The sequence below is a fragment of the Ambystoma mexicanum genome, chromosome 3p (assembly GCF_040938575.1).
Source record: "Ambystoma mexicanum isolate Mex_15411 chromosome 3p, UKY_AmexF1_1, whole genome shotgun sequence".
Lineage (NCBI taxonomy): Eukaryota > Metazoa > Chordata > Amphibia > Caudata > Ambystomatidae > Ambystoma > Ambystoma mexicanum.
In genome coordinates, this window is record NC_090925.1 from 484,542,566 (window position 1) to 484,568,188 (window position 25,623).

The following is a 25,623-nucleotide window of genomic DNA, read 5'->3' on the forward strand; positions in this document are numbered from 1 at the left end:
CAGGATCAGGGTGCACATGTCCTTTCCTTTCAGTGTGGGCCAGGCAGAAAAGTGTCCTGTGCCCAGCAAGGACCAACCTTAGCTATGGTCAGAACAGCTTGTTATTGGGTTGTAATATTGTGTTACTGTTGTACATTTCTGCCGGTGCTGCAACAGTTTTAAAGAATGCAAATTAAGAATTGCTACAGAACTGCTTGCTGAAACAAATGACATGTGCTGAAACAAATGACATGTGTTTCCTCCCTCCTAACCTTCTACACTCCGGATTGTTCTCTCCGCTCTTCCAATCTCTTCCTACGTTCCTCTCCGCCTCCACCCTGTGCCCCTTTGCGCTTCAGCTCTTTTCAAATCCTTGCCCCTTTCCACTGGATCCGCCTTCCTCTTTCCATCCACTCTACTTCCTCCTTTACTTACTTTCGTACCTCCCTAAAATCCTATCTCTTTCATTCACCTCCTTAAAACCTTTGCTTTCTCCTACTTCCTTCAGTATTCTCCCCAACCCCTCCTTTTCCTTTCCTACTTCCCCCCCTTTCTCTCTCTCTCCTTTATCTCCACTCTCTGTTTCCTAATTTCCTGTACGTTTCTCACCCTCCTCTATTCCTTCCTTCTCCTTACTCCCTCTACCTCCTCTCATACTTCTTCTCTCTCCCTTCCTCCCACCCTTTATCTCTTCTCTCTCCTCGACCCCTCTTTCCTCTTCTTCCCCTTCCATAACGTAAATTGTTTTTTGTACTGCTTTTCGGTTTAATTCAATTGTTATGTAATGCTTGCTGGTTCTTCTTGTAAAGCGTTTTGGATGAAAACGCTATATAAATTCAATAAAATAAAATACAATACAATATTCCATTGAAACAACCTCTTAAGCCTCTCTGCTGGCCGCATTCATCCCCTTGGAAATGCTCGTTAAGTCATTCACCTATGCTAGAGTGATATGATATTTTATTTATGTCGCGCCCATACACAAGTGTTTCAGAGCCGAGTGTCGAAGATGCGAACCATCCTTGGACTTAATGCCTTACAAACAGAAACATTTCCCCATCTCCCATAACACCGACCAGTGTCCATTCCACTGACTATATTGTACACCACTGTCAAACTGGGAACGTCCCCTCTCCCCCCCCCCATAACTCTTTGTACCCACAGAGGGGCCTTGGTTTGCAAATTATATGTTTCCCTGTTGGCAAGCTGCACTGGAGAGCGGTCAGCGTCACAGTGATCATTGCCCCTCAAGAGAAAGCAGCATAAGATGCCCCTCAAGAGAAAGCAGCATAAGATGACAAGTTCCACCGTCGAGTGGTTTGGAGGTTGTGCAAGGGAGCGGGCAGCCAAGAGAAAGTGGGCCCACACTACCCTATATCTGTGGGGGAGAGCTACTGAGTCAGGAGGCTGGTGGTAGTACAGATCTAGGAGGAATGGCTCCCAGGGAAGTGGTTTCACCCATCATGTTTTCTACCCCAGCAAGAAAATAATGACCGTTACCACATGAAACCGCGTCCTTCAGGAGAGGGAGACACCATGACGCAGCGTACAGTGTTATCATTTGAAGGGGGGAGGGGAGAGGGGTCATTGGAGAGGCAGAGTAAAGCTTATGGCCATATCTAGCTTAGATATTTGTGAACCTGGAAGGAATATGGAGGGATTTCCCTCTGCTAAGAGTCTTGGAAGAGGTTGATCTAAATATGAGAAAGCCTTTCTAATGTTATCTAAGGTCCGGGTGCTATGGAGCTACTGGCTACACGTTGATTAAGGATGATAGCGGTTTGAAACTTGGATTCCCAAGAAAGAGGCCGAACACGAAGGTAAAAGAGCCCCAGCCTTGGCTGCACTGGGATTTACCCTAATACAAAGAAGGGACTACTTCCTTATGAATATTAATTGAACAGGAGCTCCATAATAACCCCCTGCTCCCTGTTTCCCTTCTACACTGACTTACACACCCTCTTTAGGTCTTTTGATTTATCCTGAATATTACCCAAAACATTTGATTACAACATGCTTTCAAAGTTGATACCAGCTCCAATAACGATGAGCCATACTGTCAGAATGACACCTTGATCCCCCATTGCCCCCTCAGACGTTTCTACCCCAGTAGGGTCACACATCTTCTTGGCCCCTCACTAAGGTATTGCGCAGTTTGGCATGTCCTAAAATGACCTGTGTAACACCTGTCCCAGTTAGGGCCCTGCTAGGTGGGTTTACATTGCTTGCCATCTATAGGAAATCAAACTAAATAAAGAGACACACATCAAGGAACGGTTATAAAAATAGTTTATATAAAATGTAAATGTGTGTTGTGTTAACTGTAATACCTGTCCCGCCAATCTGTAGGAAATACCCACTCCCCTCAAGGGATCCATGGAATTGTGGACCTGAGAAGGTCAGACAAGGCAGGGCTCCCCTGCCCAGGGACTACGGATAGGTCTAGAGAGAGAACCTTGAGAAAAAAGAAACATTGGGAAAACAAGGCTGGTGGTAGGAGGAAAGACAGGGCACTCTCCATTCAGCCCCCTTGGGAGGCTGCAGTGGTTAGTCGTCCCTCCTTGTATAAAGTCGGTGAGGGCCCAGAAGATCCCAGCAGTGTGCGCTGGATAGCCTGGGAAAACAGTTAAAGTGGCCTGGGAGGTGGTCAGACCACCCGGGGTCAGTTAGGGTCAGCCCAGAGCATTTCCCAAGCTGCCGGCTGTGTGAGCAGTGTGGCCTAGGCAGAATCCGTCATCAGCATGGGGCAGATTATTTGCCCACCCTGGGGCCAGATAGGGCAAGTGCAAAAGGGCCAACTGTGCCCGCTCTCCACCCGGTTAAATCAAGGTAAATCAGGGCCTAGGTGTGGATGTAAGGGCAACGGGAGGTGAAGACCTGGGCCACATGCACGGTTTATGGCCCAGATGCAGAAGATGGTTCCCCACTGAACCCGGGAATACAGCCATGCCGATGGGCACACCGTGAAGTAGGTGGATCCTGAGCTGGGAATGCTGCAATGAACAATAAAACCCCAGGCCAGCGGAGGTGATTGAGTGCATGGCAACCCATGTAGACAAAGGGCACTGAATATATAAAATCAAATCCTCGCTCGGTGGTGGTGATGTTATAATGAAAACGTGTGAGTAGACTGTGCAGTGGTCCCTGAGGATGTGATAGAAAAGGCGAGACAAGAGGAATTCTGTTCTACAGATAAAGTATGTGCCCGAACACTGTGTAGAGTAGTGGTTCACTGCAGCAGCCTTGTACATATAGTTAAAGGGGTGTGTCCAGTATATTTGGCATATGGGGGACATATGTGTATAAAATAGGCTATATATGTATATCAAAACAAATGTACTTCTCCTAGAGTAAAGAGTAAAAGCTGCAGAGTGTAAGAACTAAAGAGTGTGTGTTCAGGGTAAAAAGCTGAGAGAGATGTCATTATGTAGCCTGGGAGGTGAGGTGGATAAAGCGAGAGAGTGCCCCAGAAAATGATGCTGGCACAAAAACATCCTGAATATTTTGATGATGACATGGCCAAGGTGCCTGTCTCAGTGTGGACTACAGGCCCTTATGACATAGGCTTGTTGAAAGGAGTGGAGCAATAAGGATTACATTCAAACCAGGAGCAATTTTACCAAAAGCACAACAGTATCCCATGTCTAGGGAAGCAGAAGAAGGGATTTTCAAGACAATTTCTGCTATGATGGAGCAGGGCATCTTAGTGACATCAGAGTCGTCATGCAACACCGTGGTATACCCTAGCAAAAAATCAAAGGCAGGGTCTTGGCGTTTAATCCAAGATCTAAGGCTGATAAATGATACTGTGGAGGCCAAGTTCCCTCTAGTCTCTAACCCGTCCACAATCCTATGTAACATACCCGTTGAGGCGAAATATTTCACGGTGAATGACTTGAAAAACGCATTTTTCTCAATCCCATTGCACAAATACTCACAAGATTTGATGTCATTCACGTTCAGACAGATGCGTCTGAAAAGTACAAGGTTACCTCAGGGGTACTGTGAGTCTCCTTCGATTTTCAACAGAGTACTGCAGATGGACTTAAGCAATATTGCTTTAGAGAGTGTTGTCTTGCAATATGTGGATGACATCTTAATTTGCAGCATGACAGAAGCAACGTGCAGACACAATTCTATTCAGCTATTGACTGTATTGGCTGAAAAAGGATATAAAGTTCACAAAGAGAAGTTACAATACTGTCAACAAGAAGTGCTGTACATAGGCCAGCTGATCTCACATGAGGGGAAAAGGGTTACCCCTAAAAGGGCTGAAGCCATATTAACCACAGCCAAGCCACACACGATAAAACAAGTGCAGAGTTTTCTAGGATTATGCAAATATGTCAGGGCATGTGTTTTTGACTACAGCTCTTATACCAAGCCCATGTTACAAGCCCTAAAGAAGGCACAGGAGACGAAAGAAAAAATTGAATGGACCGAAACCATGGAAGAAGGATTTATCAAACTAAAAAGGGCCATTTGCACGGCACCAGTTTTAGGGATTCCCAATTATACAGAGGAATTCTACCTGTTTGCACACACAAATGGTAGTGTTATGACAGCAGTACTCACACAGAGAACCACGTTGGGGTACAAGCCCCTGGCATACTACAGTGGGAATTTGGACCCAGTGACGAGAGGTCACTTCCCCTGTGAACAAAGTTTAGCTACCGCAGCATTGGCCATAGAGAAGGCTACAACCATTGTGATGGGATGCTCAATGACGTTCGTTGTGCACGCACTATTTGCCATTCCAGAGAAACCGAAAGGCACATTAACATCTCAGAGAGCTTCTGCATATGAAGTGATCATATCAAATCCATCGATCAAGATAATTCGATGTAAGATAGTGAACCCAGCTATGTTTATAGCAGAGCCAGTCACTGAAGGAGAGCCAATTCATGACTGCGCGAACTATGAAGAATTTTATTATGAGATTCCCAGAGTGAAAGAAAATGCATTGGCAGAAGGATAAATTGTCTTTGTTGACGGTTCTTCGAGAATCGATCAAAATTATGGGCAGAGATATACAGGCACTGCTGTGATGAAGCACACAGCAAGTGGAGAGTTTCGAGTACTCATTAGTGCATGATTACCACCTCATTATTCAGCACAAGCTGCAGAATTATTGGTGTTGATACACTCGAGAATCACGCAGAGCAGGAAGTGACGGTGTACAGTGACTCTGCTTATGTGACATCAACAGTGCACACAGGCCTAGCTCGCTGGAAAAGGAGGGGCTACCTCCGAGCGGATGGCACACCAGTGCAGCACACAGCCCTATTGGACAGGCTGATTAAGGCCTACAACTCCCAGTGGGCATAGCGGTCTTGAAATGCGCCACTCACACGAAAGGGACAGACTTTATCTCACAAGGAAATCAAGCAGCAGACACAGAAGCCAAGTGTGTGTCAACCAAAGATGAAAGAATAATGAATGTGGAAATAATTGATGTGCCTGAGAGAACGACTGTTGCACGAAGTGAACCTGACAGTTATAGTAATATGGAGAAAACCCAATTAATGGAACTCCAAGGACAGGCACCACAGGAGGAGGAAAACCTCTGCAAGCAGCGAGGGTTCTCTTTAAACCCCTCTGAGAGCTTGTGGGGACAAGACAGCACTGTTAAACCAGTGATGCATATAGCCTTATTGAAGATAGCACTGGAACAGTTACACTATCCAGCACACATGACGAAAGACAATTTAGCAGCGACGATTGCTGAAGACTGGTTGGCAGAGCACGTTGCATTTTTTATGGTGAACTGTGTAATTTGCCAACAGTTCACGGCTGGGCATACACTATGAGTAATTAGAGGAGTCATCCCAAGGCCCAATGGACCTTTTTTTTTTTTAATTCAATTTTATTGGTTTTGTAAAAGGTTGACAATCAAATATATGCAAGTTACATCTCGTGATTCAAAAAGGCGAGCCTTTACATTGAATTACATTCTCATTTATCTTATGTAGAGTCTTTTTAGAAATCAGATAAATAACAGGTAAGAACAACAAAACCCATTCCATGTTTCTCATTATTTCCCACCCCCCACCCCCCTCACATAAACTCAGACCTGGGAACGAAGAGAGCATTAAAGAATACCTGTAAACCGACATTGTACTCGTGACTTCGGGCAAAGAAGACGCACAATGATTCAAAATTCCAGTACCACAGACTTGTCATGCGATAAACCAAATTGACACGAAACTCAACAGTGTTTTGCACACAATTCCTTCACGCAGCATATGTGGATCGAAACTCAGACCAGGTGTTTTCAACAATATCACGATTTCCGTGTAAGGCTGCAGTCATACATTCCATTCTATAAATGCTCAATGCGACCGCCAGCCATTCAGTTTTGCTGGGGAGTGCGGGCCTTTTCCATGTCATGGTAAGACATGCCCGCGCAGCCATCAGGAGACCCTGTACCATCTTGCCTGCCTTCACAATCTTGTCATCTGATTCAGTTAGGGCAAACAAAATGAGCAGTGGATGCTTCTCTTTGTCTTCTTCATCCAGGTCCCTGATCCAGCTGAGGACCTCTGACCAATAGGTTTGAACCAATGCACATCCCCACCACATATGCCAGTAATCGGCTCGCTTCCCACATCCCCTCCAACAATGTGGGCTTATTCCCTGGTACATTTTGGCAAGCCGGGTTGGGTCGTATTGCCATCTATATAATAACTTAATGGCATGTAATTTATACTGGCATGATAAGGAAGATTTCGCCGTTCGTCTGCATATTTGCAACCATAGCTTTGATGAAATGTGCCTACCCATGTCTGATTCCCATCTGCCTTTGAGTGCTAGGTAGGGTTTAATATCAATTTCAATCAGTGCCAGGTACATAGCACTTATCAAACCCCTGGAGCCCGTGCATAAGTCGAGGATTTTCTCAAACGGGGTAAGATCTCTCTGTAACTGCTCTTTCCATATTGGTCTAGTCATTACCCCCTTGAGTCTCAGATACAGAAAGACCGAGAGTGTACCTATGCCAAGGGCCTCTTGTAATTCCTGAATGATTATGAAAGAGCCATTTCGGCGTAATTGGCCTGCCCTCTCTAGCCCCGCCTGGTACCAGGTTTCAAAGCTTCCCGGTTCAGGAATTGCGTCGCGAATCCCGGGTGACCAAAGATGTACCAGGGGAGAGGGCCATGTCGTGACTCCCATCATTTTCTTGCCCGGTTTCCATATTGACCATATTGTGCCTATAATCGGGTGAGATTTAACGCTATTGCGTAATTGAGGCCCAGGCACCCATTGCCATTCACATAAGATAAAGGGGCGGAGATTGTAGTTATCGAGCGCTATCCATTGTGGCTCCGACCGTTGTCTAAAATGTGGGACAAGGACCCTGAGTTGAGTTGCTCTATAATATGTTTCAATGTCTGGGAGACCCACCCCAGTGTTGTCCTTTCGAAGTTGGAGGAGGGATCTCGGGATTCTCGGCTTTTGACTTTGCCATAGGAAGGTTAGTAACAGCCTTCTCGTATCCGTGAAATATTCTGGGGGCATTTTGATGGGGAGCATTTGGAATAAGTATAATATCTTGGGGAGAAGGACCATTTTTATAGCATTTAGATGGCCTAGCCACGAGATGGTAAGCTTGGACCACCTTTGGACATCTTTTTGAAGAGCTAATGACAATGGAGGGAAGTTGGCCCCACATAGGGATCCCAGATCACGGGTGACGTTAATGCCCAGGTATCGGATTGTGGTGAGGCTGACTTTTACTCCCAAGGGGGCGAAGCGTTCGGCCTCAGAATCTCTACGTCTGTCAATCGGGAGAAGGACAGATTTCCCTGTGTTAATTTTCAGACCCTCCAGCTCGCCATATTCTTCAATTATGCAGAGCGCAGCCGGGACCGATTCTAGGGGGTCGATCAAATGTAGTAAGATATCGTCGGCGTATAGACCTAATTTGCATTCTAGATCGCCCACTGTGATACCCTTTACCCTATTATCACTTCTCAACTTTTGCACCAATGGCTCAAGTGACATTACAAATAGGATCGCAGACAGTGGACAGCCCTGCCTTGTCCCCCTTTCCAGAGGAAACCAACGAGAACAGCCTCCGTTCACCGTCACTGATGTTGTGGGGGAACTGTACAGTGCTTTGATGGCACGGCAAAGTTTTGGTCCCAGCCCCTATGACACCAGTACCCTTTCTAGAAAGTCCCATGAGACCCGGTCAAAAGCCTTCTCGGCATCTAAGGACAGAAGGGACGGGTCCCCCTCCATTTCCTGTGCTTCATGGATTAAGTGCAGCGTTTTCTGCATAGTGTCCGCGCCCTGTCTTCCAAGGACAAATCCAACCTGGTCGGAGTGTATCAGCCTAGGGAGGTGTGTTTCAAGCCGAGCCGCAATCACTCTAGCGTATATCTTAGCATCGATGTTGAGGAGGGAGATGGGACGATAGGAGCTACAGAACCTGGGATCCCGACCTTCTTTCGGAATAACGGCAAGAAGGGCTTGTGAGAAGGACGGAGGTGCTTGGCCTGTGTCAAAGATGCGATTAAACATGGATGCAAGAAAGGGAGCAATGAGGGGGGAGAACGTCTTGTAGAACCCGGGCGTGAATCCGTCGTCGCCCGGGGCCTTTCCCGCCGTCAATCTCTTGATAGCGTCTGTAACTTCCTCTTCCGAGACTGGCGTATCTAGGGACGCTGCCTCCGTGGGTGTGAGTGTGGGAAGCCGTGTTTCCTTCAAGTATGTGTCTATACTTCCCAGATGTGAGGGGGGGTCGCACATGTATAAGTCTTCGTAAAAATAGGCGAATGCTTCCTGTATGTCTTCGGGGGATGTGACTATCGTGTCCGTGAGGGTACCATCCGTTCTTTCAATTAAGTCAACCCATCTCTCCGCCTTCTGTGCACGAAGACGGGCTGCCAACAGGGCGTCTGCCTTGTCGCCCTTCTCATAATATTTTTGTTTAAGGTACTGTAAGGTCTGGGCTGTTTTGCCCGCAATAAGTATTTTCAACTCTTCCCTGAGACGCCTGACCTCAGCGATATACTTGGGTCTCTCAGATGGAGAGGACTGTGCCATTTCTTGAGCCTTCCCGAGCCTCTCCATGATGCCTTTCTCTATCAGAGCACGTTCTCTTTTTTTATCGGCTCCTTCCTTAATAAGTACTCCCCTCAGGGTTGCCTTGGCAGCCTCCCACAGGTTCGTCTTCCCAACTTCCCCAGTGTCATTGGTAATAAAGAATTGCTTGATCTCGGTTTTGAAGGTTTCCCTGAAGACCGAATCAGCCCATAAGGAGTCGTTACATCTCCATTTGGTGTTACGGGGGGCCAGATCATTCCAAGATATATCCACCAACACCATATCGTGATCCGTCCATGCAGAGGGGTGTATAGTGGCCGCCTGCAACGTGTGCAAGAGGTGTTCTGAGAGGAAGATGTAATCTATGCGCGTGAGTGTGTCATGGGGGAGAGAGTGGAAAGTGAAGCCTCTTTCCATCGGGTGCAAATGGCGCCAGCGATCAGTGAGGCCAAAGAGATCAAGAGTTATTTTGATGTCTGCCTCATTTCTGGTACTGGGCGGGTCTGCTACATCAGCTCTATTTTGTCTGTCCATTGAGCTGTCCATCCATGTATTGAAGTCCCCACCAAGAACCGTGTGTCCCCTAGCCATCCCGAAGATTTTCTCAGTGATTTTATGAAGAAATCTGTTTTGCCCCTGATTAGGTGCATAAAGCGTAGCAAGGGTGGCTATTGTGCTTTGTATGTTTTCGGTGACTATGAGGGCTCTCCCTTCCCTATCTGTCCATGTCTCCAGAATTGAAATCCGGAGGCTTTTGCGTATCAGAATCCCCACTCCAGCTTTCTTTAAAACACCAGAGCTCCAAAAGGTGGGCCCAACTTCCCGCAACGGGATCCCTCTCTCCTCGCCCTTTCGATATCGCGTTTCCTGAAGAAAAAGAATATCTATTTTCGATTTCCTGAATTCTCTAGCCACCATGGATCTTTTTGTGGGGGAGTTCAAACCTTTGACATTAAGTGTGCAAATACGTATCGTGTCTGTACAGAGCGTGGGAGCCACCTTAAGTTGTGGACAAGTGTGTGCGCGTCCAGTACGTCTGCTTCAAGGCCCTTATCATGGTTCTTGTTAGAGTATGTGGTTCGTTTTCTTTGCATTGGGTCTCGATTCTTCCCGTAGGGGTCAAAAACTGACCCGTCCAGTCCCTACAAAGCCCCTTTATATACCCATATTTTGTTTTCCCGCTCCTCCGGTCTGAACTGTGACAAAATATGTGTTCCCCTGCCGCCCCTCCCTCACCTCCCCCCCTATCCCATCTCTGTTCGGCGCCCGACCCGTCTGGGTTAACATCACCCAGTCGATCCTGGACCACCAATGGGGACCGCAGAAACAAGCGGTCCTATCGTAATATAGTCATATATAACAGTGAGCCCCCAACCACCAGCTCTTATACCAACATCAACATTTCAAAAATCAAAATCTTAATATCGACCCCCACAAAGGCATCATCACAGCGTGGATATTACCTCATATCCTTCTCTGGGCGCCTCGTGCCTGCGTGACCAAGTGCACCATGCATACAAGAGGAGTAACATATTATAAACTAGGGATGTGTCGCGGGAGTCAGGAGCAACAATGATGTGTCGTGCAGGCATCATCCCGGCCGACATATCCGCCTGGCTTCGTGCCACTCCGGGCTATGCCCAGGTGGCCTGATCAAGCATTAACACTCAATATAAGGGTCCATTGCCTCAAGCATTTCAGCATGCCAGTCTGGTGTCCAGGCTAGTCTACCATGTCCTGTGAGTTATTCATTCTTCGAAACTTCCTGGATCCCTGGATCCCCCTACGGCGGGGACCCTTAGTATGCCATTCACCTTCCTCCTTTTTCGACTCTCCATGGGAGGGGCCCTCTGCCTGGTCGCCCAAAAGATCAACTGTACAATCTACAATTTCCTTTTCCGAAGCCAGCTTTATTGTCGAGCCCTGCCATTCAAAGGTGAGTGAGAACGGGTAGCCCCACCGGTATCTGGTTCCTGTATCCTTCAGCATCTTCGTAATCGGTGAGCATTTCCTCCTCATAGCAAGCGTGAGTGATGATAAGTCCTGATAAAGAGAGACGGTAGCATCACCCATGGAGAGTAACGGGGCATGTCTGGCTTTTTCCAAGATCCGTGCTCTGTCCGCATAGTTATGAAATCTGGCTAGGACTGAGCGCGGGCCCCCTGCTCTGCCACCCGCTCTGTGGATGCGGTCGATTTTTGGCTCATCTATCAGATCGTCCTGGAAGAGGAGCTTTAGGATGTTATGGAGAGTCTGTTTCAGATCCGTACCAGTTTCACCTTCCTTTTCGGGGATGCTGTGGACGCGTATATTGTTACGGCGTTCTCTGTTTTCAAGATTGTCCACCTTTAATCGTATTTCCTCTTCCCTATGTTCAATTTCCGCAATGCGGTGATCCATCTGGGCTTCCAGCGTATTTAAGGAGGTTTGGTTGTGCTCAACCTGTTCCACTCTGTCCTCTATTTTGTTCATCCTTTGAGTGATTTTGTCAATCCTACCTCCTATATCTGCCCTCATGCTCCTCATCTCCGTAAGTAAATCAGCGACATCCCCTTTGGTTGCAGCGGCGTCTGACCCCTGGGACAACATCGCTTGCTCGATGCGGGACTTCGGGTCTTCCTGAGGTGGGGCGAACTTATACTTTGCGAGTTTGCCCTTAGGGTCCATGGGGAACGGGATCCAAATGACGCGGTGGACTGAGCCCTGTTCGATGTCCGCGTGAGCGTCCAAGGGTTGTGTGTTCTCATGCTACCCTTGCCGTCAGCAGTGGAGAGACATGACCAGGGCAAGATGTTGTGAGGGTATCCAACAGCTAGGAAAACCTTTAATACGCTCCAAAGCACTGGAATTAGGGTTTCATGGTGGTTTCCTGGGATGCCCAATACTGGGGAGCAGAAGAGAGGTCGAGGATGGCTACCCCCGCGTATCAACCCCTTCCAATGAGTGCTGGCGGCCTCCTCAGGAATACCTCATGCTCAAGGTCCGGGCCAGGCAGGGTGTAGAGGCGATAGGCCTTGAGGTCGAAGTGGAGGGCGAGGAGGGCACACGCCCTGCGTACCAGGGGCCCAACCCTCAGCCCACAATGGCCTGGGAGAGATTTGAGATGAGGGGCTCCGCGTTGCGAAACGTGCGCAGTCCCGGTGTCCTGGGGCGAGGATGCAGCTGCCCCAACCAAGTTCAGGCGCCTCTCTCCCACATGGGCTTGCTTGAGGGAAAGCTATCCGGGCCGAGCGGGCAGAAAGACAACTAGGCGTCGTGGTGGATCCCAATCGCTCCCTTCCACCGCCACCTGGGTGCAAATGTCAGCGGAAGCCGCCGGGCCTTGATTCGTGCTATCCGGGTCCGATGCGGCAGCTACGCCGTGGTCCGTGGATGGGCCCGCTCTGGGCGCGTGTGGACTGCCAGAATTGCAGCGTAGTCCGGGGGAGATCATACACAGGGGCCGGGGACTGGGCCGCTCACTTCCGAGCCTCGCGAGTGGGAGCTTGTCCTTGGGGAAGAACGAGAGTGCACGTTATAACGCGCTCCACGAAGCTGCGCGTATCTCGGCACAGCGTGCGATGGCAGCTCGTAGGCCCCGTCTGCGCTCACTCGGCGTAGGTCGCAGGAGAGGATTTCTCCGCGAAACGGGCTCCGATTTTTCGTCGGGTTTGCTCCGGGTGACGCCTGGACACTTCCGATGCCAGGTTCCATCGATGTTGCGGCCGGTGGGGGTCTCGTGGTGGGGGCTCAACCCACTTTTCGGGACCCTTGCGCGGAGCCTACACGGAGATCGCGTCCATCCGTGCGCCCCCTGGTGGCCGAACCTGGCCCCAATGGACCTTTTCAGCACTTGCATGTCGATTATGTCGATATGATTCAAGTGTGTAACGGGTACAGATACCTAATTGTTGTGGTGGGTCCATTTTCTAGATGAGTAGGAGCAGGTCCATGTACACACCCAGACTCTACCTGTGCGACCAAATGTCTGGTGAGGGAGGTATTTCCCAGATGGAGAGTATGTGAGGTCATGAGGTCAGACAATGGACCTCATTTGTTAACGCAGTATTTGAGCAAATCAGTTTGTTGCTTGGTATAAAGCATACATTTTCTTTGGCGTATCATCCTCAAGGTAATGGAATATGCGAGAAGCTCAACGGCTTGTTAATAGAAAGGATAGCCAAGTTGAAGCATAGTCCAAAGAAGGGATGGCTACACTGCCTTCCACTGGCACTGTATGCGTTCAGAAACCATTTTACGCCACATGAAATAGTGACAGACAGAAGGATGCACATGCCACAGACACCCTGAGATAGAGCTACATGTGATGCTCAGATGACAGGGGAAGAGTTAGGATCAGAAATGCAAAATTACTTGAATTGCATGACATCTTGTCTTACTGTAATTTCAGGACAGCTGCAGCGATGACAAAAAGGGTGCAGGGCAGCACAGAACACAGAAGGAGATACTACAACAGACCAAGTTCAGGGTTTACGTGTTCCACAACTATTCCCTGGGGACACGGTCCTGGTGAGAAACCACACGAGAAGGAAGTGGGACAAGCCAAGGTTCAACGGTCCATTCAGAGTGGAGAACGTCACTCCGCCTGCAGTCAAGTTACAAGGAGGAAGAGCATGGATTTCCTTGGGTGACATCAAGCATAATCATTGGAGAAACCCTCTGCAAGCACACCAGCGCGTAGAGACTACAGATAACGGGGATGAACCACAGCACGTGCAGACGAGATCCGTGATGAGGAAGAAGGGCGCATGACCAGCAAAGGAAAGGCAAAGAACTTTTGTGCAAAGCTGTGGCTTAATTTTGGACATTTCCGCTCAGCAAAAAAGGGAATAAGGACATACACACAGACTCTCTGTGCATCCTAGTTGCAGGGTGAAAAAGAAAAATTGCACGTATAAGCCACAACATAGTCTGTTGACTTTTAACTTTGGACTAAGGCACACGGAAGCCTTGATGAGAAAAGGATATGCCACATTTTGATGGAGGACACATAAATTGGAAGAACATACAGTATCCAGACTCTTTCAACACAGAAGCTTTATTTGGACTCACTTATGGTGTCACGCAGTAGTGACATCACTAAGGACGTTTTGATCTACTTCGAGTTAGTACTGAGGTCAAACCCGTTGTTAGTGGGAAGGCTCACTAACATCACCGAATTTCTTCAAGACCCTGAAAACGAAAAGACAATAAGGAGGTTGCCCATCGTGATTGCCAAGCAGTTCCTTTTGCTTCCAGAGTTCAGCAAGGACAAGTCAAATGACCCCAGAAGAAGAAGCAGCGAATAGGCTTGTAAGCGTGCTATTCTTTCGCTTAATTGAAGACTGTCCAGATCTTGTCGGAAGACACACTGATGTCTTGACATTTCTTCAAGATCCAGCAAACACAGAACGTTTGAGTATAATCCTGAACGGAATCATAATTCAGGTTGCTCTTCAAGCTCATCAAAATCACATAAGATTGTAAACTTTCCGCCGAGGGACAGATCCAGGACTTTTGACAAAGAATACACTTTTGCTGGCAGAGAAGCAACATGTCTTCTGGAGTGAAAGAAATAAGAGGCATTGACTGGGAGCTTGTTTATTTTGAACATGCAAACTAAGAGGCTTGCTGAACTTATTACCCTATTTTGACATTTTCATATACAGAAAAGAGAACAGTTTCCAGAGAACAAGAAACAATCTGTTATTCAGGCAAAGAAGGACATTCGTTCCAGTATCTGCAACCTACAAGCAGAGACAGCAGAATCCAGAGATAACGATATTACCTAGAATGTATTAAAGGGTTAGTTTTGTTTCCGTTGATGATTGAGATGGGCAACCAAAACAGTAATCTTGTCATCCCTCAGGAGGAAAGATGCTCATATTGTTCCAGAATTAAGTGTTGTAGGTTAACATATAGAGGAATTATGTACCTATGCATTATATTCATCGTTGTCTTACTGTGACTGACGATTTGAACTGCATTTTTTATTGATGCACAAAGCATTCCGATTCCAGTGCACCCACCTAATGATGTATGCATGAAATCCACAAAAGTGCCCAGAACTTACATAGTCATTCCAGTCCCTAGAAGGTCTGATAGCGGAATGAGTGAACTTGAAATGGATGTGATGAGCAATAACACACACTTGTGGTAACAAACAAATTGAAACGCCAGAGACAGGGTCGGCAGAGCAATCATGAGAAAAGGTTAATGAAAAACACACACATGCAAACGATGAGTGCATATACACCAGGTCTAGTGTAAATAACTACAGAACCACAGTCCAAAGAAAGGGAGAAGTTTGGGCAACCTGTGAAGTTCAACACCAAGCAATGTAAAAAGACAAATGGAGAAAGATGAACTTTTAAGGAGACAAAAGGAGTTGGAGAATAAACAAACAGAGACGGCATTGACAAGCACACCTAATCCAATGAAGAGAACAAGTACAAGTCCTGCAAAACTATCACGTGTGGAGATGATAGCAAAATCAATTTGGCCATTCATAACCAGAGCCAGGAAAATACAAGAGGACAAAGAAAGAATTACCAGACTTTTTACTACTAAAATGGTACAGGTGAAGATGCCTGGACCCTGGATGGAGATGCCTGAGAATCCTCCAGCAAGAAGAAGCCGTATGGATGCGATTAAGGATGTGATGATAGCAAACTACATGAAAAAAAACCTTAAGAATCAGAAGAAGCACAGAAGAAGACAACAACAAACTAAACAACTAGCTGGACAGCACAGCACACTTGGGAAATAACATCTGGTACCAACATATGAAAGAAGTTGGATGACGAAATTCCGAGGAGGAATGCTTTGTTTGCGCACTCTTACCATACAGCATGGGGAAGTCGAAGATCTTCGTAGCTGTGGAAATTGATGTCCCGACAGCCCACTGTTTATCACACGTAGCAATGTGCAAGACCAGAGGCCAGTTCATGGGAAGTGATGCTTCACTGAAATGGGCAACTGAAGCAACTGATCCAAATGAAGACGGTTATGTCCAGGACATAATGACAAGAAACAATGGAAATACAAAGAACATTGTAATCAGATAGGAAAAGCCTGGAGTTAAAGGAGCGGAGATCAGAAGAGAGGCAAACCAAAGACTGAATGTTCAAGGAAAAACTCCAGAAGAAGATCGGAGTTGGAGGAACAGAGGCGAAATGCAAATTTGAGGAACAGTGCTTTCACCAGACGGATGGGAGAAAGGAGTAGTGATCTGCAGAGCATGGATGTCATTGGTTGTTACCAGCCTACCATTGACATAGTACAGAATGGATGCAAGTCATTATGGCCAAGCCTTGCTAAACTGCTGACATGGGCCGAGGACAGAGGAGGACCCTTGCAGATAGTGCCATTGGAGAATTCAAAATTGTGCTTCAGGAATAATGGTACAAGAAAAATGGGAGAGAATCACAATTGTGGCCGAGTCTTTGATGCTCCAGGAATGGTACATGTTACTGCAGTGATCATGGATCATTATTGGGCATGTGGATCCAAAGCATACATCAGACTGCTGAAAAATTGAAAATTGAATAACTTTTCTGCCACATCAAAAGAAGCCTTTCATGCGATCGAGTATGAACACAGGCTGTTCAGCCTAACCTCATCAGTGTTCACAACAATTCTGATGCCAAGAGTTCAGGTTGGAGCAAATACTAAATGGTTGCAGATAACCAGATGGGAGTTACTGCAGACCATCAACACGACCATAAAAGGATTCAATGCAATCAAGGAAGAATTAAGGGTGATACGACTAATGACTCTACAGAACAGATATGTTCTTGACATGATCACAGCTATGGATGGAGGTCTTTGTGCAAAAATCGGAGAATCATGTTGCACATTTATACCATCTCATGATGACGAAAATGGAACCTTAACAGAGGCCATAGGTATGCTGACAAAACTACAGAATCAGATGATTGATGAAACTGATGAAGTTGACGATGACAGCTGGTTTGGATCACTATTTTCATAGGTTCCGCAATGGATGGCAGATGCATTCAAATTCCTAGGAGCCCTGCTGGTGATGATATTGCTCGGATTCTGTATTATCAAGATAATAATATCTCAGTGCCAGAAAACTGCGAAAAAAGACATAGGGATGAAGATCATGATTGATGTCGAGCCAGGATGGAAGACCAAGGACCTGACTGATGAAGAAATAAGAAACTTTGTGAAAGCCAGCATTTATGCACCAGGAGGAACAAAGTTTTGGTGTCCAAGGAAACGCATAAATTATGTGGGAAGATGGATCTATTGCAGTCCAAGTGGACAATGTCAGCTTATGACATGGAACAAAGATGAGCACGTAGGAACACCAGGAAGCTGGAAGGGAGTCATAAAGATATGGACCCCGAAGAGATATTTTTTCAGACCTCTATGTGTGGACCCAGAGGATGAAATAACAGTAGGCCCAGAGGATGAAATAACAATGTATCCAGAGGAAAAAGTAAAGGTAGATACAAAGGAAAAAGTGAAAGGGGGGAGTGTAGAGGAGGTACCAAGCACGATTCGCACTCCAACCGGCCATATTGAAGTACAAGGAACATTCACGCCAAAATATGTGACGTATGATGAACAAATAAACCAGCCCAGAGCCGCAGTGGGGCTCTGCCCAGTACCTATCAGAAGAACAACACCTGTTGAAGTTCCGACACCTAAGAAAACCTGGGCAATAAGGTACCCATTGAGAAAACCATATCGACACGTGAGACAGAATGACGATTGTCAAAATGCAATACCTGAAGAAGCCAAGAAGATACTAAAAGAAGACGAATTGTGATGTCATAAGAAACCAGACAGACTCACATATAGAAGATATAGAAGATATAACGACCTGAGAATGATGAAAAGAGATGAAACACCATGGATAAGTGACATCCCGAGCCTAAAGTGAAATAATTGATGTCAAAATGTCAGAAACTTATGCCATGAGCGTGATGAAGATATTCAGCTATGAGCGTGATGAAGATATTCAGCTAGTTTAACCATGTACATATACACAGTAACCGCAAGAAGCACAGAAATCGTGAGGCTTGCTTATGCTTAATAGTAAGATGGATTGCGGCAAGCGCCACCTATACATATCTACCTCAAAAGGAGCACTTTATACAAGTATACTTCCACTATGCAGAAGAGCCGAATCAACCAAAGGTTACTAAAGGTCTCAAGAGGAGGGCTTTGCAGCGAACAAATAGAGAATTAAAGACGGAGAGAAACTCAAACGAAGGTAACCATGCCAAGAAACAAGGTCGTACTGGCTAAAATAGACCAGCAGTGGATACAATTATTGAGAAGAAGAACAGAGTATCCTGTTCAGAAAGGTCAAGATAAGCCACAGATGGGAGACAACTGGCAGAATTAAATCAAATGCACGAAATTGCATGAAGAATAAGGCGATTTCATGGTGTCAGAATCACGTGACCGAGCAAGCAGAAGGGATGAGACTCTCATACCTACGCATGGACCTTTGCCATGCCCAGATGCCTTAACTTTTCCAGACTAAGAAGCAGACTTGAGGCCAACCACAAAGAAATTGACACATGACCACTGAAGTGATGATTGATTGTAACAATAATTGGAGGGAAGCTGGGGGTGCAGACGAACTCCCTGCACCTGGCCAGCTATTCTGCACGCTGCTAAGCAAGTGGAAAAGTATGAGTGGGGTTGATGCCAACCCAATCATAGCGGACCATGTAATCTAGGGTCCTTTAGTTAGTAGAACCAGTGAGGTGTTGTACTTTTAGTGACATTTACAGTAGCCATTTTTAAGGAAGGCCTTAGTTGCCCCCCCTGACATTGTTTATCCAATCCCCTCTCCCCGTTACCATATACAGATATAGTGCCTAAATTAAAGTTACCTTCCTAGAACCAATCAAGTGCATGATACGTTTTAAGTAATTACACGTCAGTGATGACGAGTTTTTGGTATGAATACTATGTTTTTTCTGAAATTATTTGGAGTTGAAGCGAGAAGGAAGATCGAGCGATTGCTGATATTCATGAACTCCCCGTTTTTTGTACTTGTCATTAAACGGACTCCCTTTGCCAAACTATTGAGTTGTCATTATTGATTTGATGTGAGAGTACACATCTGCATCCCCATCCATCTCAAGGGTGCTGCTACTCATCTTAAAGTGCTGTTTGGGAAACCCCCAGTCCTATGGGCCAGCTGGGGTGCCTACTGCACAAGTCCACTTAGGTCCATCCATCTCTCTTTTTCATCTTCCACAGGCCTCCCTCCACCCTAGCCCATATTTCCCTAAATCCCAAGTTGGTCACTAGAGATTGGTAAGCACTGCTGTCAAAGGTCTTGCTGGCTGGTGGTGAGGACAATGAAAACTGCCTTATCTTTCTTACTCCCTCTGGGTCTTCTATGTGGATGCTAAACTGGGGTCCAACAAAATGAATGATTTAGAAATAGGTCAGCAGGTTGAGCGCTCGCTGCTGTGATCTGAGTTTTACCTGAAGGTTCGAATTCTGGCAAGACCAACACAGCCTTTCTTCATTGCAAGGTTGATAAATGAGTACCTAATTCGGATGGGTGATAATTGTACGTAAATATGTTCTCTGTACAGTGCTTTGGCGGAAGTGCTACATAAATAACACATCATTATACCAGAAAGTGGTGATTTCCAACCTCCCAGGTCTCATTTGATCTATGCCTCTCATATTCCTCCCCCTAATCTCCTTTACTTAATTTGCCTTCCTTATACTCTTCTCTCTTCTCTCCACTCACTCTCCTCTTTCTCTCCCTCTTTTCCTCTCTCTGTCCCTTCAATGTTAGTGCATCTCACATCTACTGCTACTCTCTCACTACTCTTCTGTGTACTGTACTCAACTCTCTATTACTCTCCTCTCACTACTCTAGCCTCGCACTAATATCGACAACACTCTTCTCCCACTACTCACTACTACACTCACCTCTTACTAGTGTTTATTACATTCTCCTCCTATTACTCTCTACCCCACTGTACAATCCACTCTGCCTCTCCTTCTCTCACACTCTCCTTTTACCCTTTAATTCACATTTCTCACTCTCACTTACTTTCCCTACTCTTGCACTCAATCTTGGTCACTGTCTTCATTCACAATGCATGCACTCTCACACCTAAGTACCACTTTCTCTCACCAAGCATTACCTCTCCTTGCACACGCTTCCAGTAATTCTCTTCCATGTTCCTCTTCACCATTTTTCACTGCCTCATCTCTCGGTCTGGCTTCTCCTCTTTTGACCTCGCCTGAATGACCCACACTCCCCTGTTTTTCCTGTCGCCTTTCATCCTCCTCCCCCTTACATTTTCTCTCAGCCTCTGCTGGTTCCTTCGGCCAATCTCTGCCTTGCTCTCCCCAAGTATAAAATGATCAAAAGAGGTACTCTGCAATAGTAGCCAGACACATGGAGAGGCGACAGAGATTGGGGCCCTCCCAACTCCCTCTTCCAGCCTCTGAGGCAGGAAAGTCTCTGCAAAAACCTTGGTATGCCTCCTGTCGTAGGATGAGAGGGGTCCCCAGTCCGTTGACAGGGTCAGGTTTCTGACCCAATGAAAAAACGATATTCTGAGGTATACAGGGTTACATATGAAAACTGGGACATTTAAATGGTTCAATATTTTATATTTGTAACTAGTTTATTAAAGTGTATACTTGGCTTACACGCTATAATACAAAAATATGAAACAACAAATTCATAGTTTTACAATAATTTAACCATTTCATAAATTCAATTATAAACCCATGTGAATTCCATTTGAACTTATAAAACCCTGCCATCTTAACAAACATGATCAGATGAATACATATAAAAGTTCCCCAGATTTTAAATAATTTATTGTGCAATGCTAACTTAATTATCTTCGAAAACCTAAGTGCAGACATGAGAAGAGGCATCTGATGGTTGTTCGGGATCCATAGTCTGTACTCTGTATCATGTCTGGGCAATCCTTTAGAAGCATCGGTAACCTCTCTGCTCTACAACTAATGAAATCTCAAAAACCTAAGATCTCTTCTAAGAGATTGATCAGGAAAACAGAACAAGTACTTCTGTATTTTCATATAAGTAGGTAATAAGTGTATCCGTCTGGTATACAATCTTGCTTTCTTGATGCATTAAATTAAAATTACCCAGGAAGTGCCCTTCTGATCAAACTTCATACCAATCTCAATAAGCCAGATCTTTATTTCTTGTACAAATGCTTTTAGTGCTGGGCTGGTTTCCTTATTAAGCGCATTACAGAATAATTCATGCGAAGTATCCATAATTGGTTTCTTTATCGTAAGGTGAATATGTAGCTTCTTTCACATGAGCTCAGTTACCAAAGATGTGAGATTCTCTTCTGTCCTGACCATTTGGTTTGAAGTACCAGGAGGCAAGTCAAGTCACCAGCACCACAGTTTACCTTCAACCCTATTAAGTCAGTCCTTGTCCAGATTTTGATGGCACTCCAGACCAAAAAGAAGTTTGGCCATATATGTTTTTTTAAGGGAATAATGTGAATCCTCCATAATGTTTATCACGTTTCTTTAAAGTTGTCCTTATCTTGAAAGCTTTGGATTCCTTTTGTTCTTGGACCAGAGACTTATTTCTAGACATTCTAGAAGAAATGTGGTTCAATGTGACCGTAGATAATAGAGCTGTTTTAGTTAGCAGTAATGTGAAGTGGGGCAGGTGCAGTCCTGGTGAAGTTCTTGAAAGGCTATCTGTGAATATCCATGTGGCAATTCCCCAGAAATTCAGATTACCCTAAAATATTTGCAGGCAACTTTGGGCTCTGTAGCCCACCATGAACTCACAGTGGAATTTGGACGCCTGCTGTGAACCCCTATTGCCACTCAACCCCTGTGAGAAGTAATATTGTTTTTTTTTATTTTTTGTATCACTTGTCATTGACTGTTTCATCAAGAAAACAAACATACCTCACAGGGCAGTGGCCCATGCGTTCCTTTGTTTACTTAAAAAACACTGTTGTGATTTTTCTTTTATTTAAGGCAAAGCGGAATAACAGTCTGAACTCCCCAACAGGGCCCTAATGGGTAAAACTTTTTGGCAAAATATCAAGGCAAGATGTGGCTGAACTTGAATGTCCCAGAGAGTTGGGAGAAAGGTGAGTACACCAATTCTTATAAAGGTAATACATGAGGCTGGATAAGTGTTGCGAGAAGGGAGTTGTTTTCTGTTCTTTTCTGAATGACTGTAGGGTGAGAGTGAGTCACAAGTATTGAGACATTCCAAGAGATTTGTGGCATAAATTGAGAAGGACTGTTTAATGGACTTTTTATTGGTCCCATTTGGGTCTCCACATTCTTCAATTGTCATGACCTCTGCTTCCAAAAGATCAGGACTTGCCCGACTCCCTTGGAAGCAGACCCATAACCCCGGTTCCGAGTGCCAGCCAGTCCCAATTGGGACCTTTTGGACCCTGTCCTGGCGCCAGTGGTAAGATACCTTGGTCCCTATTCCATCACTACCATAGTAAATCCAGTAGCGGTCAAGTTGGACTTGCCCCCTCACATTAAGATACATCCGGTCTTCCACGTCTCTCTATTAAAACCTGTGCAACCTCAAACCCGACTAACTACATCTCCAAAACCCATTCTAGTTGATGGAGAACTCGAGTTTGAAGTCAAAAGCATCCTGGATTCCAAGATCTCCAAATCTAAACTATTTTACCTGATTGACTGGAAAGGCTACGGTCCCCAAGAAAGATCCTGGGAACCTGCAGAATATGTCCACGCGCCTCGTCTAATCAAAAGATTTCATCGAACATTTCCTAACAAGCCCAAACCCCCGGAGAAGCCCGGTTTGGGAGGGGCCTTGAGGGGGGTGCTGTCATGATCTCTGCTTCCAAAAGATCAGGACTTCCCGACTCCCTTGGAAGCAGACCCATAACCCCGGTTCCGAGTGCCAGACAGTCCCAATTGGGACCTTTTGGACCCTGTCCTGGCGCCAGTGGCACCAGGCTCATAAAGATGCCCAGTCCCAGCGCTGGAAGCGCCGGGCTCATAATGCTTGGGTGGACTTACCTGCAGCAGACCATGCTGCTTACTTACCTGCCAGTTGAACCCCTGATCCTCTTCTGTTTGGGACTACTTTTCCTGTTGGGTGGGGCAGGAGCCACTCCCTAGGTTCAGAACACTGGAACTCTTCTGGAAAGCAGGAACTCTTTTCTTACCTAGGCGTGGCTGTGGAAGGAGACACCTAAGCACTACAGGAGGCTATTTAAACCACACCCGATGGATGAATCTTGCTTTGTGTTATTCTGCATTCTCTGCAGCAGAACGCTCATCGTGTCTTCTGCTTCTGATCCTGGGCCTAAGGGAACAAAGGCTTACCATCCTGGAATCCAGTCTTCAGCAGCACCTGTAAAGACAAAGAAAGAACAGGTTAGCACTACGGTCTTCAGTGGCAGCACATCTCTTACCTGGTCCATCGGCTGTCACCAACGCCTCGCGCTGCATTCCGGCATCTGAAAGACAAAGGCTTACCTACTCTTCGCATGCTCCGGGGGTCTTCGCACTGCATTCCGGCATCTGAAAGACAAAAGCTTACCAGCTCTTTGCACGCTCCGGAGGCCTTCGGCGCTGCATCCCGCATCTGAAAGACAAAAGAAGGTGCGTTTAAAGACATTGGGCAACTTTATTACTCACGTGCCATTCCTCCTTCCCACGCCGAATCCAGTGGGTATTCCAGCACCCTTCAGCTTCTCTAAAGCTCCGAACTTGTACCTGCAAGATAAAAGGGACAGTTAGTGCGCATCGTGAAGCAGGCTTCAAGCGCTTACTTACGTGCTTCCAGGCGCTTCTATTCCTCACGCGGGTTCGATCCTCAACTCTCATCAGCCCGCCATCCTCCATCGCCGGAACCCTGCAAAACAAGAGATATCATTACAAAAGACTTTTAAGACATTTGAAGTGCCCAGAACTTACCGTTCGTGCAGTTAACGACGGACAGCAGTCCTCTGAGGTCAAGAGGCCTGCACCCTTATCCAGTGAAGAAACTGGTTACGGCACCCTGCCCCGAGGCAGATGGAGAGCTCGGCGTTCACTTACCTAAGGTGAGGGCGTTAACCTTTGGGGTTCTACAGGAGAAGAGAAAGGGAAGAGGAGAGAGGCACCCAATAACCCCAGTTCATTAATCCTATATTTTCTATCTGCAGACATCTTACTCTTCGAGTCAGACATACAGTGCACAGAGGTCCAGCCCAAAGAGCCAACCGTGTGTTACACATCACCTTTGAAGATACGGCATTCACCCAGTCAAGACCGGCGCCTCTGCGGGAATCAGGTGAGCGTTACATCAATAGCACTGTACTGGTGTGTGTCCTTCAATGTATAATTTCTCATTCACATAGTCAGCCTTCCCAAAATGACTGACTTTATATATGATCCACTGTAACTTGGAACTGATTCCAACTAACAGAGACAGCTGATGGAGCTCAGTGAGCAGGTTGGTGCAATGGTCATGTTTGGCTAATACTAAATCAGCCCTGCAGCACAGGAGATGGCCTTCAAGAGTGGTGTGAACTTGGGAAGGTCAATGAGGGGGGTCCTGCTCTGTCGATGTAAGAGCAGATGATGACTTGTTCCACTGAATGGAAGATTGTGGGTCATAGGAATGATTTCATGATCCAAAGTAGGCTACCTTTATAATCGGCTTCTAATATTGCTTTTGTACATACTACTTAAAAAAAAGTGGTTGGGTTCTATGTACAAACCCTGAGATTTATTAGTTGAGTGGGTGTGGTTGAAATATCTGTGAGACATGTTTGATAGCCATACATATACTACATTGTACTTACCTCTGTTAATAATGATACATTTAGATTTAGTGGGGTTTTGCTTGTGCTAAACTGGACAATCTGTGCTTGAATGGCATCCAAGTATGATGTGAGGATGTGTATTCCAATGTCAGACACATTTTGATGTAGAGCTATATGTTGTTAGCAATTTTATGCAGCATGGCATCCCCCCTGCACAGTAAAATTCCCCTCATTGGATCCAAGTAGAGATGAAAAGTCATGGGGGGGATAGAATGCATCTTAGATAAACTGCACCATTCATGTGTGCAAGGTAGGAATGTTTATGAGACCACTTGGATGTCCCGTTGCCAGTGGTGAGCCAGCTGTGGATGATGACCCTGCAAGAGGAAAGCGTGGAGAGCAAAATCTTTTGTTTAGCAGGGTTAATGCTGTAGTCCAATCCTAGATGACCAGAAGGAAAGATTCGCCCCTTTCTGTGATCCCAAGGGTTTCATTGAGACCTGGCATCATGCTGGTTTAGTACTGTAGCATGCTGTCCATTCATACGAGTGAAGAGGTCATGATGGTAGACGTGGGACCAGAATCACCCTGCCAAGAAACAATGTAGGCAGTTTCAGAAAGGAAGGTATAGGGCTTGAGTGGAGCGAGAGGTTGAGGTTCAGCAAAGGAGTACATCAGCTGATGTGAGTAATTTGGTGATGGCGGAGAGAATTATAATCTTTTCTTATAAAGTATAAAGTTGCTTTGAGGACTTAGAGGAGGGCATGAAGGGAGCCATTGGCAAGGATGTAGAAGGTGTGCAGGGGAAATGTTGCAAAGTTAGAAGTTTGCCTGAGTC